This window comes from Aptenodytes patagonicus, chromosome 11 (genome assembly GCF_965638725.1).
Source record: "Aptenodytes patagonicus chromosome 11, bAptPat1.pri.cur, whole genome shotgun sequence".
Taxonomy (NCBI): domain Eukaryota; kingdom Metazoa; phylum Chordata; class Aves; order Sphenisciformes; family Spheniscidae; genus Aptenodytes; species Aptenodytes patagonicus.
In genome coordinates this window covers 10,107,794-10,121,532 of record NC_134959.1, presented here as the reverse complement: position 1 = coordinate 10,121,532, position 13,739 = coordinate 10,107,794, and the positions used below count along the sequence as shown (strand labels likewise).

At 39.4% G+C, this 13,739-nt stretch overlaps 1 long non-coding RNA gene across 1 annotated transcript in view; it reads left to right on the top strand.

Moving 5' to 3' along the window:
* The first annotated feature begins 7,385 nt into the window (after positions 1-7,385).
* The window catches only part of LOC143165426 (uncharacterized), a 113,824-nt gene continuing 107,470 nt past the window's right edge, over positions 7,386-13,739 (top strand). The window contains exon 1 of the long non-coding RNA XR_012996253.1: positions 7,386-7,660. This is a non-coding gene — a long non-coding RNA (uncharacterized LOC143165426). The remainder of the gene's footprint in view (positions 7,661-13,739) is intronic.

The window sequence follows — 13,739 nt, the reverse complement described above, 5'->3', positions numbered from 1 at the left end:
TGAAAACAGATCAAACATGGAAACAGCAGGGGAAAAAAAATCAAAGATGTCTTTCCTATTTAATATAGGCTCTTGGATGGAGTAACCATCCAGAATTAGATTTCAGAAGCATGATCCCCTTTCTTTGCAGAACGAAACATTATAGACTTATGATACCAGGGGAAAAAGCTGGCTCTCCTAGTGCATGCTCTGTTATATAAAGTACTCAGACAGCTGATTAATGTAGGGGAGTTGGTAATCATTTGACTCTGGATATTTTGTTCAAATTTTTTTTTTTTTTCAGTGATTCACGAAGCCCTTATCGGAATTCAAAAAGCACTTCACGAATCAACTAGGGGCTTAAAAAAAAAAATTAGCAGTAATGAGCTCATTTCCATAGAAATAGGACTAGGCTCACTGGTGGGTCAAACTGTTTTCTGCACTTCCAGTTTCCAGTATTTTCCTCAATTCTTCTCCGTTTATTTCATGCATCATTATCTTCCGTTTTTCTGTATATCTAAACCATGCCATTTGGATTTTGTTCTCTAACCAGCAACTGCCGCTTCAAGGTATTTCAAAATGGTGGTAAAACATTGTCATCCATATTTCATTCAAGGAAGTTTAAAATTCATTGTCATCTTGAAACCCATTATTCATGACAGTTTCCTCAATAGATTACAAATCATAGTTTGAAGTAGTATTGAGCAAAGATTTATAATGCACAAGCCTCTCCATTCCTGCTGGATTAGTAATGTGTTTTAATGATATTGCATTTGTATTCTTTCAGTTTTCTTTCATGAGACATCAAAGAAGCAACAGAATGTATCTTTCATATTCCAGACATACCACAATACTTTAGTGTTTTCCATTCCTTCAGATTCACTGCTAACCAAGATGAAAACTAAGGTCTTGTGAGCAAAACCTAAGCCACCTGAAAAGAAATGGTTCCCTTTGAGGTTCTCAATTTGTTGGAAAGAGGGAATGAATTACAGTTTTATACACCACAGTTGGGTAAGACTTGTTTTGGCTGGTTCCAGAGAAGTAATGTTGTGGTCACTTTCAACAGGCCAGTGTAATAGGTCACGCACTGGTGCTGGAGGTGCCCAGATTGTTTTGTGGGCTCTCATCCAGGAGATGAAGAAGGAACAAGAAAGAACATTTTATGGCTTGAAATCACATACACAGACTTCCTGCTGAAGGCTATGCACATTGTTAAGGAAAAAACCTTGTGATCCTGGAAAACAAAGGAGTTTGAATAAGAAAATAGTATTATCGAAATCCCTTATATAAATGAAGTAAAATCTCTTCAGGAAGTATGCCACTGGAAAGGTATGCCTTTTTCCTGAGTTGCATCAGGTGAGTCCACATCCAGATCTGAAGATGAAAGACCAGTTCTGCGTGCGTTAGAGTTGTGTATCTCCTAGGATGAATACTGTTGGGTTACATTGGGTGATTAAGGTAGAAGTGAACTATATCTCGGCTGAAACTTGTATTCATCTCAGTTCTGGAACAGGTAGGAATTGTATGCCAAAAAAAATAGCCTCAAAGAGGAAAACAAAAACTTGTTCTGGAAATAGACTTTCTACCAAAGGTGGTGGAAGTGTGACCAGAAATTCTCATAAAGCACAGACATGCCATGGAGTAGGAATAGGAGGGTAAAGCGTACAAGGTTCATCTCCTTTTCAGGAGGCATAGTACTTTCTAAGTGAATACTACAAGTGGCATAATGTAAGGTAGCCACTGCTTCCCATAAGGAAAGAGAAAGGGTCTCATAGTCTTCCCTTTTTCTCATTTTTATCATACATAAGCATACATCAAATGAAAATTTGGTCTACTGTCTCCTGTATCACATTTTCTAGGAGAGCAACACTACTGGGACCAATAATACGCATATTTTAACACTAGGCAAAGTGCAAATGGCTTTAAAAAGCAATTAGACAAAAGCACAGAGCATAAGGTCATTAGTGAATATTAAACAAAATGGACAGGGTAAAGCAATAGGTTTAATCCTCTCTAACTAGTGATTGCTGGAAGCTGCCTTCTCTGGAAAGTATGTCAGAGCAGGGTCATGCTGTACGAGCCCCATTTCTTGCACTCCTTCTTGACGTATCTGTGATGAAATGCTGCTGGAGAAAGGAGGTCAGCTAGACAGTGCTGGGCTCCGCTGTAGCGGCAGACCCCCTTCCTTACTGTATTGTGAAACGTGGCAGAATCATGATTCCAAAGTCCCCCAGGAAATGTAATATTTTTAGAATATTTGATGTATATTAAAGGGCATAATAAAGTTAGCTGCTGGCTTACATTTCAAGACTAATATAATGAAAGCAGGTAAACCTTTGCTGGAAAAGAATAAGAAATCTTACAACATAAATTAGGTAGCACACTCTCACCTATTATTTCTATAAGAGACAACTCTGCTCTCTTTCTCATGATAAGTGGTACCTTGTTTTGTGAGTAATGGTATTGAAAGCCATGGTGGTGTGTGTGTAATGGACTGAAAATGGACACATGCGGTAGAGATAGTGAAAGTACAAAGTACAGAAATTTTGATGATTTATTTCCTGCTCTCTTTGAGGTGTCTTAAGTAGAGATGATAGTAAAGAACACGTATGTCTTTTTGAGAGGGAGATTTTTGCTTTGTCTTTTAGAAAGTACAATCAAGAGTGTACAGGATGTAAGCTAACGGGACAACGCCAACAAAATCCAAGCCAAACGATTAGTTTTATTCTTGTTCATTTCTATTTTGCTTCTTGAAGGAAATTCTGTCGGGATGAGAGTAATCATACAGGCTTGCTATAGTTCCTCCAGGCTCCTTACTACTACAAATCATCCTGGGCTTTATAAAAGAAATTGGGAACTCTCCTATTAAAACTTTGCAGTGACTAGTTTTCTTGTTAATTGTCAGCTGATTTTTCTGACACTGATCTGTAATGCCATCCTTCTGTGGAGGAATTATTGAGGATGCCTTACTGAGCACAGATGAAGGAAAGTTTCCTTAGCAACAGGAGTAACATGGAATGCTGAAAAGCTCTCTGGTGACTCTCCTTGCTTCTGTACAACAAAAAAGGCGCTTTTTTCTACTTCTTTTTTTTTGTACAGTATAAAGACTCAGACACACAACCTGACATTTTGTGCCTACTTTCAATTTTTCAAGCAAATGAAGTTGAAAAACTCGTAATCCTTCAGGCATCATTCAAGTAATTCTCTTAGTATGCCCAATTCCTTCATTAATTAATTTGCAAAAGCCTATTAGCATATAGCAAAAAAAGGAGCATGATTTAGCCTGACTTGTATCCAAGGAAACGGGTATACTTAATAACTGAGATAATACTTTGCACCTCTGTAGCACTTCTCTAGCCATGCTTTACCAACCTGGAGGACTTTAAGGCCAGATTTTAAATGCATTTAGACATCTACAGATGCAGATAGGTGCCTGGAGAGTTTTCAGAAAGTGATTTCAATAATCCATGTTATCTGCTAGCTCCCTCGTGAGAGACAGCAAAATACTGTTTCCAGTGGTGCAGATGAAGATTAGGAAAAAATACAATAAAGCTTTGAAAGAGTTAAGAGAGAATCCAACCTTATGATTCCTACCACTGTGCTTTAATGACTAACTAATGTTCCCTGCAAGGCAAGACTGGGTAATTAGTGCAATTTAGGAAAAAAAAAAAGATTTTGTTCGAAACCTACACGTGAGAGGTAAGACATCATCTGGCTGTTGTCCTGCAGAGGTAGCTCACCTTGAAACTGCATTCTGGCTCAGTCCCCTCCGTTACCCACCATGACCACTTCATCACTCAGCTCTCTACTATCATGGCAAGGGACAAACACTGAACTACAAGAAGCCCTGTGGGGCAATAAATCTATTTGCTGACAATAACTAGCAGCCACAACATCTTAGCTCCTTTCATAACTGACTCCAGCTCCACCTGTAAAGTATGGTATTTGGAGGGTTTGGTTTCACTTTTCCAGTAGGATATGACTGCCCTCTATAAATAACATTTTATTTATTATAAATAAATAAAATGATTTGCTAAGACTAAGCATGCCAAAGGTTTTATTTTCTACAATATCTCCTCCATCATTCCGGTATTCCTTGTCTCTGCTTATTTTGGTTTGAATTAATCTTTCCAGAACGTGGGGTAAAGTGCATTAGAACTCCAGTAAAAAAAAAAAAGTCCTCAAAAAAGTAACTTTTGCCTCCTTCTCAAATGGGAGTTAGCCAGAAATTTCTACATATCTAGTATCAGAACTATGGGAAAGGAAGGCTTGGTATTAGGTCCAGTGAAAGGAATAGTTTTCTTTATCCCCTGAAAAGGAGTTTTGGTCTCAAAATTTTGTTGGCTAAGTTTTTATTTATTTCCTGCTTTTTGCTAGTGTAGGCAACATAGCAATATATTACGGGAAGAAAGTAGATTATGAAGACGAAAACAACAGAATGTTAAATAATACTTGCAAAGCAGTATTGCTAGCTGAGTGTGTGAATTCAGATATGCTATTCTGATAGTACTATAATTTCATTGATTCTCTCAGCTGGGAAATGACAGTTAAAAATTTACTGCCAAAGCTCAAAATATCTATTAGATAAAATATCTAGTACTGGAATATAACTGGAAATCAGTGGGCATATTGGTCGAGAAATATAAACAACAACAAAAAAAGAAATATTTTTTTTGTGTGAAATCTTTGTATCACATATTTTTATGCTAGTTTATATTTCCAAAGGACAATGTTTAAAAGCACTTAAAACAAGTGAGTATACCTCATTACATTTTCTTTTAGGTATACATTTATTTGTACTTTTCACTGTGCAATAATAAAATGGCATAACAGGAACATCATTATGGTCAGAAGAGATTTAATTGTAATGCAAGTTTAATTGCCGTGAATGACTTGCAACCATATTATTAACAATACAGTGCATTTGATATTTTGACATGTTTGCAGGGTGCAACACTGAAACATATTTGCCAGTAACTGACAAACTAAATTATGGCTCAGAGAATAGAAAAAGCTATTCTATCTCATTGTTAGGTGATGAACGTTGGGATATATAAACCACTGCAATACAGCATTAGAGTGTTTTACATGGAACCTCTCATGACAAGATGACATTTTCCACCTGTTAAAAAAAAAAAACCACAGAGGATTGCACACCTGCTAAATCTCAGATAAAGAATACAGGAATGACAGCATCACGGTTAGGATTTCACCTTATGGGCCTGAGTTTTTTGTTTAGACATTGTGCATTCTGTAGCTACTGCCTGTTGGCATTTCTGATGTGATGGCTGTTTAAAGAAAGAGACAGACATCCTGGGATAGTGGTTTTGAAGACTGATAAATAAGGCCTGGGGAAATAATGGAGCGCCATTGACCCAGGAAGTGAAAAAATTGAGAACTTGGCCTGCTGGTGGTTTCTGGATTTTCAGCAAGTCCCTCCTCCTGGAACACTGCTTTTCAGACATCCTCGGCAACCGCTGTCTGTGCACGTGCACTGTTGTGCGATGCAGGGATAGCAATGCACCTCCGTGTGCTAAGGAACTGAGCCATGTCAATTAAAGCTGTCATGCAGTGTATCTCAGGGTGCTATTCGTGGTGCATGGTAAACTCTGCATTTACTCAAACATGTCTTTCCAAATTTCTCAAGTGGAAAAATGGGAGCGCTATGCCATCCAAAATCTCCCGGGGAGATCTCCTGAGAAAATGCACCCCTGAGGGGAAGCTGAAATTACAGGAACAGTGCAGGTAGCTTTGGAAATAAAATACAACACAGACACATCAGTTCTGAAGCAGTTCTGTGCAAAATTCACGGATGAAATTCCTTGGACAGAAATTTTCTTTTGATACAAGTCAAAAGTTAATCACACATTAAAACCCCATAAGCTTACCTGGCTCCACAGCTCATCTACAGCTATCAATGACTCCACAGCATATGCAGTACTTTGCTTAGGCTCAGATTTTCCACCTCTTTTGATCTATTTATTGCATATACCACGATGCTATCACTAACTTATGAAAGTCACCACTAATTTATGATTACCTAATGGCCAAGTTTATTTGCTTCAGATGCGCTGAGCCTCCGTTAGAGTTATAGGAACTACTTTTGTCACAGCTTTTGTGAAGAAGGTGCCATCAGGATTTCACTGATTTTCATCCTACTGCAACACTACAGAAACAGGGATGACTCGGGGATGTGTCTTCTCTATAAATGCAGGCTTTTGGACAGAGGGAGTCTTTACTGGCTACCAGCAATGTGCTGTCTATTTTATGGACATGTGCTGTTTAGAATGTGCTTCCTGTAAATAACCAAATACATATACGCTAGCTTATTATTAGGTTATTATTTGACTAGTGTACTGAAGAGAGGAGGATGTGTTAGCTGGAGCATGTCTCTCCGACTAGAAACAATTATTTTACTGAAGGACTACAGATTAAGGGTAGATGAAGATATTTGTCAATTTGTATCAAATTTGGCCAAAATAAAATGCAACCTACCCCAAATTTTGCAATGTCCAAAATACTTCAGTTTTGTTTGCATTTGTAATAATAGCAGACGGATAGACTGGTGTGATTTGCACGCTCCTGTGGACAGGAGATATTTTTCTTGTTATGGCTTGTTGCAGCTGGGACATCAGGCGGCAGCGCCTGAGGAGGGGTGCTGGGGTCTGAGGGCATGGCGGGGCCCCCCCAGTGCAGGTGCCAGGCTGCCACGCAGCCCCAGCCAGACTTCACTTTGGGCCACAGCTACTGCAGGTGTGACAGTAATCCCAAACCTGTTGCTTTTTATATTAAACACCTTGTTTTGTTGAGCCTGGAATCCCTCTTTTGCATTTGCTTCGCCATGGTGGGAGAGCTGGGTTCTTACCCCACCCCACCCCACCCCACCCCACCCCACCCCACCCCACCCTACCCTACCCTACCCCACCCCACCCCACCCCTCCCCTCCCTCCCTCCCTCCCTCCCTCCCTCCCTCCATGATTTCAAGTCAGGGTCATGTGTGCTATCTAGCAGCTGTGCAAGATTGGGTCCCTCCCAAAGGCCGGGAAGCCTAATTCCTTTCACTTGTGGTGATCCTTCGATGAAGGTGTTTGCAGGGGCCCCCGCCCTTCCTGTCAGACGAGCTGCAGCCTCACGGTCCTCGTTTCTCTCGGTGGGGTGGTGGCTCCCCTGGTGCAGGTCCCAGGCTGGGCCTCCCCAGAACGCACCTGCGGTGCTGAGGTGGCTCTCAGCGTGCGCTGCTGCCGGCTGGCAACCTCAGTGTCTCCAAAGGCGGTAAAAACAGTTTCTGTTCTTGCCTGAAGCCGGTATGGAAACTTGCCAACAAAAGTCTTCCTGTCAGTAATAACTGTGGTCCTAATCAGCTCAGGTGTTAACGTAGATCAGTCACAGTGATAGCCACGTCAGGAGGGCAATGCCTGTGAAGCCGTCATTCCTTGAGGACACCTGAGGGCATGGAGTGGGCCAGGATTTTTCTCTGGATTATAATGTTTATTGTGGTTCCTTGTGCGTGTGCTGTGCCAGTCAATCAGTGTGGCACCATAGCCCAGAAACTGTTTTTTTTCTCTCTCTGCTGCTTGATGGCGGTGTGCGCGTATGAGACGGGAGGACAGACCTCGTCGTGCTGCTGCCACTCGTGTTGCTTTCTCCATGCTGACCCCTTCTGTCTTCATGTCACCGTGTGGTAAGTGTTATTTATTAATTATACTGACAGTGGCAGCGAAAATGATATATTTTTTTTCAGGTTGTAATGTAACATCTATCTTGGTTTATCATGCACAGAAACTGATTCCCATATACCGTGCTCTGAAATCTCGTTTAGTGCTTTCAGATCCTATAGCCAGTACAGGCAATTCAGCTACAAGAAATATATACTCCTGTTAGTGTATTTCCAATAATGTTTAACTTATCTTTTCATAACATATACAAATAAAGCTCTTCAAAGAGAGGAAGACAGGTGCAATACAGCAGTTGAATAAAAAGTTCCTTCTGTATTTGGCTGCCCCTGAGGAAAATGAAGGGGTTGTTCCCAGAGCTCTGGTGCTTGCCTGAGTCAGCAGGGAGCCTGGAATATTTGCTACCATGAACCTGGGCTGCATTGAAACTGCTGGTGACTGCTGCCCACTAGTGATCAGGGAAATCTGTGGTTTAAAGACCTTGCCTTGGTGAATTTTGCATTCGTTTGGCCTGGAACAGAAGAAGAAATCCAGGTAACTGTTACAGAGTAGGATGCCTTAGAAAGCACCCCCTTCCCCCAAGTGCAATTCACAAAATTGAAATATTTTAAGTTGTTATTAGAATGTTAAACTAATCTTTCTTTTGAGCAGTCTCAGTGTATATGGGTTATACTCCTGGTGTGGCTCTAATAATAAAGTTCTTTCATGGTAGAGTCTGCAGGATTATTTTCCCTCCTACAGATCTGTCACTACATATTTTGAGTGTAAGGCTGCAACAGAAGGTGTGGCAGGACAGATGCTTAATTTCTTTCCAGCTAAACCAGGAAGCACGTGTGGGTTTAGCTTTTTGGTTTTTTTTTTTTTTGGTTTGAACTATTAGCTTTCCTCTTCTAAAATGCATTTAAATACTTATTCATAGCTACTGTTTTAATGCTGCAATTAAGTTGTGATTCCTAGTAGATCAAGATAAATATCAGAAACTAGGTTTTAAGACTTTTTTTTTCTTCCTGTTATCTTTCTCTTCCTAGTTACTATAAACGTGCACCTATTTGAAGGTGCTTTTATTTGCCATGCTCCCCTCCTAAGGATGTGAAAGTGCAGCAGATTCAAAGTGTAACTTGAAGAAGGCTTTGGCAACCATGTCCTCCTCTTACAAAGATGCCGCTAAGATCTGCAGCAGGTAGAGACAGGGTTAGCTGTCTGATGGCCCAAGGGAAGGCAGCAGAAAGTGCTGCATGAAGCACTCTCTGCTTCTGAGGGGCAAGAAGGCTGAATTGCAGAAAGGGTCCCAGCCCATCGGAGATGGGAATGCAGAGCTTGGGATGAGAGTTCCTGCTCTATGAACAGTCTCTGGCAGGTCTCTTGATCTTGGACTTTGACTTGCTAGCAGGAGTCGAGACTATTCAGTCAGACACAAAGGCTCAAAGGTGGAAAGGGGAAGCATTAGGACTACTTTTGCCTTTTGTAAGACAATCTAAATCCTAGCTATGAAATGTCTTGCTGCTTTTTATCACTAGTTTAAAAAATGCACTGCTTTTAGAAATGAGTCTCCCATGTTAGAGCCAAATTATCTGCAGGTGTAAACTCGTTTACTTCAGTGAAGAAGTGCTACCCTTACTAGTCATCTTCTAGTGTTTACCATTACTTCAAAGCATTTACCCTCTGAAAAGCAAGAGCAGCACTATCCTGCTAGTTCCTCTGGCATCCTAAAGATTTCAGTCCTATCCCTTTTTAACCTTCCTTTTCTCGAGTGAGTACAGTGGGTTTTTTATCTTGAGTTGAAAGAGTTTGTACTGAGTGGAGTTCAGTAAGGCTCATTTTTCTTCAAAGCTTACAAAACTCTTTTTCAATAATACTAATTATTGTTAACAGTTTTCTCCAAGATTCAACTTACATAAGGTATTTTAAAATGTTTGTTATGTTATTAACTGGTTATAAGATTGTTTTTAAAGTAAAAACTGCATGGTTTTCTGGTGATTCAGGTTCCCAAAATGAATAAGCACTTTCCTTTGATTTATTGTCATTGTTTCTCAAATACATTTAAAGTAGGTAGCGCATGTCATTCTGTGAACTGCTGGTCTGAGCTGTTGTTTATTTTGTTGAACTCCGCTTCTGTTGCATAATTGCATTTGCCAGGTGGAAGTGAGAGCTGTCTTTTTGAAATCACAACTAATAGCGTCTTGGGGAGTTTACTCCAACTAAATACTGCCCCAGTTTGTTCATCCCTGTGCATCCAATACGTATCAGTCAACCTCATACAGCAGCTTTCAAGGTTGACAGTCTGCATGCCCAAGGATAGATGGCCTACTTATCTTAACAAAAAAAAAAAACACCCCACAGACAAACCCAAAAAAAACCTTTCAGTGAGTGACGATAGATTCAGTGATGCTGGGACTTCTGGAGGAAAAAAAAAAAAACCCAAAGATTTTAATCAGTAAAAATAGGAGGTAGTTTATACAATGTTAAAAACCTAAAACTACATACAGAAAACTATAACTGTGAAATAGTTTCTTCTAGGTCATATTAGGATGTAAATGTGATTTAAATTAAATCAAGGAAAGTGACCAACAATTATAAAATCCTGTTTCTGAAAAGTGGAATTTAGGATTTGCACTATTTCTCTATCGGACCTTTATGCTATCTCTGTAATAAAAGGTGAAAAGGTGATTTACGCTATTTAAAAAGGAGGTTATTGCAAATTGAAGATAGAGCTATAATTGGGTCTGCTGCTGATGCAAGTGAAGAAAAAACAATTAGCGGAACACTCTAAGAAAAAAGGCTAATCTCAAAAAGTGGTTGGAAAATAGAAAGGTCTTTCCGTTGACATGCTGACACAGATAATGATAATCAAGGCTCTCCTGCAAAAGTTGCCAGACTAGACAACTGGGCTTGTGTGACTGACCTCCCTGGTACAACACGCTTTGGTTTGCCTAAGTATTCACTGTACACCTATGTCATTCCAAGGGTTTGGGGTTTTTTTATTCGCTATGTTTGCTAATTAGGAATATTGTAATTTTGCATTTTGATCTGTGTTTTCCTTTTTTTCAGTGAGGTACAGAGGTCTTGTATACAAAATCATTGAATACCTACATTCAATTGAGGTAACTGCTATCATCTCCATTGAGCATCTTCCTAGGCAGTTGGTAACTATACCCTGGTGTGCACCCAGGCTGATGAGCACAGGATTTGTAACCAGAGTATCTGTAGAGATTATTTGTATGCCCTGAAATTCTGTCTTTTCCTTAGGACAAGACTTTAAAGATAGAGCAGATTTAAGTGCCACTCAGGCTCTATTTACCAGAAAAATAGAAGGGTGATCATAACTATTATAGGTGTCACCAAACTAATTTCAGTTACTTGCTTTGGATAGTGCTTGAAATTTAGTTCTTGTAGCACCAAGTTCACTGTGATCTGCTAGCTGGTGGTTAGTTAGCCAACAGATCCTAAATCTGCTACTCCAGCTGTGGTGCTGTCAGCATGTGAGATAACATACGTTTAGCTGAGCTGCAGTTGTCCCTTGTGTTGCAGAATAGGCAAGAGTATCACAGGCATACTGCAGTGCTTCTGAGAAAAAGCTACACTCTCCTTACTGGATTTATACTTAATAATTAGTCTTATATTACTGAGTTTTTGCTAAGCTTTTTTTAAGGTCTGCCTTATCAATATTTTACAGAAAATGTTCTTTCCTGAAGTCTCAAATGAGCGGCAATGGTCAGGTATGATGGCAGTCTTAAAATCCACATTTTTATTTGACCTTTATATGCTTAACAAGTGTATAATTACTCCCTCCCTCCCCCAACCAATAGGAAGGATGGTGTGCTGTGTCTTCAATGCTAAGGTGTCTCAAATTCTGCTGCTTCAAAATAACTTTTGTGAAATGGTCCAGCTTGCAAGACTTGTAACTCTTGGGGGTAACATAGCCTTTCATTGCTGCTGTTTGCTGGATGGTGGCTGGGCGGGGGGGAATCCTCAGCGTTTCCAGCTTGCATTCCGATTTAGAATAAAATTGTTTTCGAAATATGACCTTTCCTGTAGATTGGAACTAGCTGAAACTTTAATATCGAATTAGTACTCGTAAGAGTTGTGTGAGGGCCATTTGGCAAGCCTGCAAGGCGTTTCTGTCTCTTGTCGAGACTATGAAATTGCCGGGATTTGACAGACAGTATGACAGCTATGTACATCACCATGCACAGAAGGATGAGGTCATTTTCTCCTTGGATCAGGAAGCAATACCCTTATGAACCCTATGTATCCTGCATCGGAAAGAGAGCCTACACCCTTGGGGGGGGCGGGGAATTAGCAAAGCTGAAGCTCTGGGATGCGCTGGTGGGAGCTTAGAATTGCCCTTCTCTGCACCAGCTTGTCTCAACCAAGTTTTTTTGTGACTGAGTTGTAGGTGACAGATAAGCCCAGAATTTATAGAGCATGCATCTGTAATGAAGGGAAAAAGAAATCTTTGTTTTCCTCAGTGCAAACTTACATTGTAGTTGCAATTTTATTCTGATGTATTGGGGTAGATGCAGTCTGTCAGGATATTACAAATATTCAGGCATTTTTCCAGTTCTGCATGTGTCAGATATTTTTTATCATCTGAGCAAGCGCTGATCCCCAAACTGGTACATCTTAGATAGTGCTTTAGTTAGGTGCGTTCTCTGGCTTGGAGCTGATTAATCATTGACTGGAAAGTTTGACTTGAAAAAGAAAAGTCTCAGAAAGATATAACTTGGTGAATGTGACTTTTTTTTTTTTTAATTTTTTTCCCCCCTTTTCTTTCTTTTTTAGCCATATCAAGTAAACTCTTGGGCTCTGGACTTGGCTATTTTGGGCTGTATGTTGTACCTAAAACATCTTTAAATCTGTTACTTTTGCTAATATTGGTGTATTACCTACCTGCTGGATGTTACTTATTCTTTTGACTCTGAGCAGTTTCTAGGTTTGTAGTAGCTTGTTTCGCATATTTTGTAGGCTGGCTTTATAAGTTTCAATCAGTTGGAAAAAAATTTATAATTGATTGTAGGTCAGTACCATATTTTATTGATGCATCTCCTTTTATGCCATTGCTTTTGTGTTAATTTCATTTTTATATACATGCATATATGTATTTCTAAAATGAGGTAGTGAATGACCATCATATCATTTGAATAATGAACTAAAAAACTTAGATTTGTTGGGAAACCCTTTACATGTGGTGATTCTTCAAAACATATGTTTGTTGTGGTTGAATTGGGTATTGTTCCCCCCCCCCCACTTCACTGTTTTGTCCTTATTTTTGCTTCAAGAAAAAGGCAAAAATAAAATTCCAGGTTTTGTTTGTGAAGATTCTTCCTAGAGGAAATTGTATCATCATGATGAACAAATAAATGAGGCGTTTTATTCACTTAATGGCTCGTGTTTATAATAACCTATACAAATTGCTCATGAAACAGTACAGAGCTTAGGATGCTCTGCTGAAGGGGAGTCCTGCTGGAACAACAAATTCGGGGTTTGTTCAACAGATTTCTGTGTCTCATGACTGTAGCATCTGGTTGATTTAGGTGCAGCACTTGTGCACCTTGCTTTAATGAAATTTATGAAACAACTTGAAGTGCAGCTGTCTCTTACAGCAATTTTTAATAACAAGCTTAAATTACTATTATATTTTAAATTGCAAATTTTCTCTTAGTATTAGCCTAATTCCCAGAATGCAATATAATTTGTTTCTGTTTTTTTGAATCCAAAGTATTTATAAAGATAATAAAAAAGATGCATTCCTACGTGATTACTTAAAATCAGGATTTAACAAACATTAAAAAGAACAGAATTAAAAGTAAAGATGAGTAGTGATATATTCCAGATAATTAGTCTGATCTTCAACTACAGAAAAACTAGTAATAAAGAATCCCATAATAAGCTGCATCTGAAATAGTAGTAGGCTTTGCAATAAAAGGATCTTGCATTTTTTTCCCATCACTGAAAATAAGGCAAAAATGAATGTACATGTGACTATATTTCATAAGAACTTTCTTGAATTTGCTTGTATAAATCTATCAATGGCTGGCTCTCTGAGGCTCCCTGTCAATGAGATCACTAAGAGAGGTCTGATTTCTG